Source organism: Saccostrea echinata, unplaced genomic scaffold, assembly GCF_033153115.1.
Source record: "Saccostrea echinata isolate AGI-Se365-2 ecotype Australia unplaced genomic scaffold, CSIRO_AGI_Sech_v1 ptg000033l, whole genome shotgun sequence".
Taxonomy (NCBI): Eukaryota; Metazoa; Mollusca; class Bivalvia; order Ostreida; family Ostreidae; genus Saccostrea; species Saccostrea echinata.
In genome coordinates this window covers 3,936,450-3,942,449 of record NW_026889782.1, presented here as the reverse complement: position 1 = coordinate 3,942,449, position 6,000 = coordinate 3,936,450, and positions in this window count along the sequence as shown.

Sequence of the window (6,000 nt, the reverse complement as noted above, 5' to 3'; positions counted from 1 at the left end):
TCCTGGGGTCATAATTTGAACAAACTTGAATCAACACTACCTGAGGATGCTTCCATACCATAGTTTTTTCCTTATATATTCCTGTGTAAAACTTCGATCCCATATTGTCGCCCCAACCTACCCCCAGGGGTCATCATTTGAACAAATTTAAATCTATACCATGAAAAGATGGTTTCCTGAAAGTTTCATCTTTTTTGGCCCGGTGGTTTTTGAGAAGATTTTTAAACATGACACAAATTTTCACCATTTCTGAATTTTCTCCCCTTGAATGAGGGCATGGCCCTTCATTTGAACAAACTTGAATCTCCTTCTCCCAAGGATACTTTGTAGCAAGTTTGGTTGAAATTGACCCAATGGTTCTGGAGAAGAAGTCGGAAATGTGAAAATTTTACAGACGGACTACAGACAAAATGTGATCAGAAAAGCTCACTTGAGTTTAAGCTCAGGTGAGCTAAAAAGAGTATGGTGGTGGTTACGGTTGGCAGATCTATGTTACAATTCGTAATGAAACTGACAACAAGCAATCGTTTATTTATTTATTTTTTTTTTTCTTATAAAATGTCAATATTGAATTACTTTATCAATACTTGATATAGAGGAAATAAGCGAATATGAACAAAATATACAAAACTTTTTCCTCTTTCTGCAATGTTAACTTTCATCGACACTCCTATGACATCCAGTCAAAAATACTACATGCGCTTTTGTGTAAATAGACATGAAAATAATAAATAGTACAGCGACTGAAAACACAAAAAAATTAATATATTTATATATGAAAAGATTGTAAGTAGATAACGCTTAATATAGAACTATCAGTAGTATGTGCATATTCGCAAACGAGAGCATCATGGAAACGATCCCAAAGCATAATTTTTATAAAGTCAAAATCATGTAAATATAAAATGTCAAATAATAAATATTGTATTGCTTAAATTTAACTACAGCTTTGAAACTTTGTGATTTAATTAATATATTTCAGTAAATTTATCAAGCACTAGGCCTATAAGGTTTGAAAAGCTTATTTTTACACAAAATGTACTGATAAATTTATCAGTAAAATGTGCATATTCGCTTCTATTATCCTTTCTGAAAATGGAATATGAGCACCCGAATCACAAGGGATGAACAAAAAATTCGTATTATTTCAATAAAAAACTCAAATTGGGTTTTCGTGTTAATTCTTTAATAAAATAATCCCCTCCTGTTTTAATACTCATATGCTTAACAAGCGCCGACTAATCTATGTTTTATTGTTAGGTCACCTGAGTTTACTCGGGTGACCTATTGCTATCTGTTTTCGTCCATCGTCGAGCGTTGTGCGTTAACATATAAATATTTTCAGTTTCTTCTCTGGAACTACTGAACCAATTTCAACCAATTTTGGCATAAAGCATCTATGGGTGAAGGTGTTCATACTTTCCGCTCCTGGGTAAAAATCTATGGGTGAAGGTGTTCATACTTTCTGCTCCTGGGTAAAAAGCCGATGAACAAAGTCCATAGTCATGATGAGGTAGGGTGCCTCTTCCAAACGTATGTATTTCATGGCCCCAGGGTAAGGGGTTTGGGTGTTGGGGCGGGGTTCTAATGATTATATAGTGAAATGCATTAATTCTTTGAAAATCTCCTCCACTGCTCCTGGGTATTAAGCCAATGAACTTAGTACATAGTAATTATGAGGAAGTGTGCCTCTTCCAAAATTGTGAAAGATGTGGCCTCAGGGTAAGGGGTTCTGGGGAGGGGGATTATTTTTTTTTTTAATTATTTTATTTTTTCAACACAATTCATTATATACAAAATGACCAATATCTTTTCTTTAACAGAATTGTGTGAATTACGAGAGAGAGAGAGTTACAAAAATAGTTGATTCCACCTGTTCCTGGGAGGGGGATTATTTATTATATACTTAAAATGAATTAATGCTTAGAAATTCTTCTCTTCTAAAACAAACAAATTAAACTTCACTTATGATGAGCCTCTTCTAAAGTTTTGAATTTCAAAACCCCTGGGTCAGGGGTTCTGATGTTTGGACAGGGTTGTATAAATAATATAGCAAAAAACATTTATACTTTGAAAATCGTTTTCTCTACTCCTGTGCTAAGCTAACATATTAATGTAGCAAAAAATGTCAATGTATAAATATAATTAGTATTTGTACCTTTCTTTCTGCTCTTGGGTATCTAGGAGGCAAACAGAGTACAAAATTGTAATAAGTGTAGCAAATGAGAGTTACCCCCCCCCCCCTCCCCCTTTGCTAAATTGTGTAAATCAAGAAATCCTTCCATATAATTTAATTAACAGGTTATTTGATTAAAAAAAAGAATGTTATATATATATAAACAAAATTAAAAAGAATGTTAAATTTATACGAGCAAATCATGCTGAAAATTGGATTATTGTATGAAAGGCAGTATAAAAGATTGAGAAAAAGATTATTAATGTAGCAAAAGAGGCCAGCTGTATGTATGTATGTAGAATGATTACACTGTAATGTCCTGTTTGACTACTAATGAGTTAGTGTCCGGGTAAATTTATGGAGGTCAGAGTTTAGTTGGCAATAGAGTACATAAAGTTGTTGTTTGTGCAGCAAAGAGGCATCACCTTAAGTAGATATACAGGTATTAGGGATTTCTCTTTGTGTACTTGTAATTGTATCACGAGGCAAGTGAAAAATATATATATATATATTGAATATATATATATATATATACGCACTAGGCACTGCATGAAAATTTGGCTTTACAAAACAAGTAAAGATAATGTAAATTTACTATTTACTATGCCTTTAATTGGCTTTTCTGAAAAAAGTCAAAAGTTGGAAAAGGTAACCTTTACATTAACTTTACATGCACTTAAGGACATACGCAACGTACCTTGCCTACTGATAATTTTTCAAGATATTCTTAATTTAATATTATAGTGCCATCAGATATTCATAGACAAAAAATCAGCATGCATTACCAGAGTTTTTGAAAAGATATCAATTGATGAAAATTCTTGTATAATTCAAAGAAAAATATACAAAAATTATTGAACATATATTCTAGATGTTTTGTTTATCCAAACTTGATTTAGAAGAAGTGTACAACATCATATATAGACATTTAAATGTATCACACTGTTCCTTTAAGTATCGGAACTCTTCAACTCCAGGGAAAAAGACAATAAAGTTCAAACTACGTTGCGTATGTCCTTAAATATGATGTAATGTCCCACATTGTCTTGACTTTACAAAAAAGTAACGTTAATATTTACAAACATTAAACACAGTAGTTGGGGTACATTAAATTTGATAATTACACATATATTAAATTCGATTAAATAACATCTTTAATAGCCACAAAAGATAATTACTGTTTTCCATTCCTTTGAATAAAGCTTGTGCATATGATAAATAAGCTTTTCCTTCCAAATTGAAACTGCAAAAGAAGTCTGGACATCATACCTAATATACAAAGTAACAAAAGATTGACTTTAACTTTGTTTATTACTATACCAAACATTTTTATACAAACATATAATCAAAAACATCAAATTTCTTGACAGTATCTGTTGTTCATACTTCATAGTCTATCCTGCAAATATAATCCCATACACATAAATAAGTATCCAGGACAGAGTACATTTCACCAAAATCCTTTTCAAACATGTCATTCTGTTTTATAAAGAACCAATTGTTCATCCTTGAATTTAAAGATTTGGATTTGACATGAAACTGTGCTCCACTTTCTTGTTACTCGACATGCGTTTCTGTGGAAATCAACAACTGTCCAAATATATATTTTGTCACATATATACAGTACCAACCAGACCCAACCTGACACAAAGCAGTCCCAGAGTAGTCCCACAGCGGTCCCAGAGCAGTCCCACAGCGGTCCCAGCGGTCCCAGAAAGCAGTCCCAGTGGGCGGGGTTAATTAATTTAATGGGCGGAGCTTACTCAGAAATGAGATTACCAATAAACAATGTAACTATAAAAGGCAGTTGAAATTGATGATGCATTTCTTTCTGAGCAGTGTCAACAAATGTTTACAATTCTCATGCGACAGTTATTTCTGAACTGTTAAAAAATAACACTAGGCGTATAGAAACAAATAATATTAAACAAAGAAGACGTTCACACCTACTAATAACCTGAATATTTAAAATCAGTTATGTAGTATATTAATTTTTCACCCAAATAAATCAATTTCTTAATTTACTGTGATTGATATTGGTTTCCATATTTATTTATTTTTTTATAGAAAATTAAACTTGAGTTATTTATTTTCTATCAGAACTAGCTTTAAATAAATCTTATAATTATAGAATAAGGCCGATTCCCGTACTATACTCTGAATACATTTTTCTTATGTACTGGAGCTTTTGAAAAATTCTTTGTTAAATTTTGCCAAGTATTATATTTCAGTTATGATTATTTTCACTGACTTGCCAATTTTATTATGATCGTTAGATTCTCTATGTAACAGAAAACAATAACACTCTTATTATATAAACGTTCGAGTGTACATCTGTAAATCACGCGAATGGAACCCTCAGATTATGTTCAAAATAAATTAATCCCGAAATAGATTTATACACATTTATTGAAACAAAGATTTTTTGCAGTGCATAGATTAAAATTAGTGTCATTGTTGACCAGCGTGTTCAGTGATGTGTAACACTGATACCCAAAATAACATGCATTGACTTTCTGGTAATCATGCCCAAAGGCGATTGAAACCTCAGGTGTTGACACCATTTTATACATCTGTATTGCTTTTTATTATTTGGCCAGGAAAACACAAAACAAATAAGAAAGAAGTCACAATTCCCAATATTTTCAAGTGTTTATTTTTTTTTAATAAATTTACTCTTTTAATAACTTGTTTATAAATCAAAAACAAATTCATAAATAAATCCCCCAATAATTGTTCACTTTGTTTAAATGATTAAAGAATGGGGCCATCATTAAAAATATCTTTGTTTCCCCTAACCCGACCCTAGAATCTGAAGGTGGGTAGGTAGGTAGATAACTATTTATTTTTTTCTGACAGCAGCTTTGAAAATACATTCTGAATTTCTGATAAGAACGGGTTTTCATGAAATTATATTTTATAAAAGTTGATAAACATTAAAAAAAAATTGAATAACCTTCATAAAAAAAAACTTTTCAGTCGGCGGGATTTCATTGGGTCGGTCGCGTTAGGGGAAACAAAGGTATTTTTTATTTTGGCCTGGTAGAATAATTTTACTTCATTGTCATTTAAAAAATTATTAGGTTTTATTTGAGGGCGGTAAAAAAATAGCCTGCTCTTTTTTAGCATGGTTTTAGCCTTTTCAATTTAAAAAAAATCCAGTACAGTATGTCCCTCTGAATATCTTACTGTAATGACAAGTTTGTTTGTTTTCTAAATAGTGCTAATGCAAAAATTGAGTACATAATTTGACAGCATTAATTAATTAAATAGGCCTAATTTTTTTTTTTTTAAACACCTGTATTTTAATTAGCATTAATTAATTAAATAGGCCTAGATATTTTTTTTCAGACACCTGTATTAAAGTTTAATTTAAGGAATAAAAGTCATCTCCTGACTTCCCTTTTTAAATACTTTCTTCCCTTTTTAATTACTTTCATTTTTTTAAATCAATTCTAGACTACAATTGTGTAAATTTACAGCCCCTGAAGACATTTGGTAATTACATGTAAATCTATCTCTACTTATTAAAAAATTTCTAAGAAATCCTTGGTTTTTTTTTTTATTCTTTATCTTAAACACCTCTCTGCTAGAAGTAAACAAAACAACAACAGGGAGCCTGCAATTTCAGAATACACAAGGGGCGGAGCTATCATGTCACTCAGAACCTTTTTCATGCATGAGTGAACAAAGCAGTCCCAGAAAGCAGTCCCAGGGACTGCTGGGTCTGCTTTCTAGAGCAGTCCCACAGCAGTCCCAGAGCAGTCCCAAAGCAGTCCCGGGGACTGCTTTCTGGGACTGCTTAGGTGTCAGGTTGGGTCTGG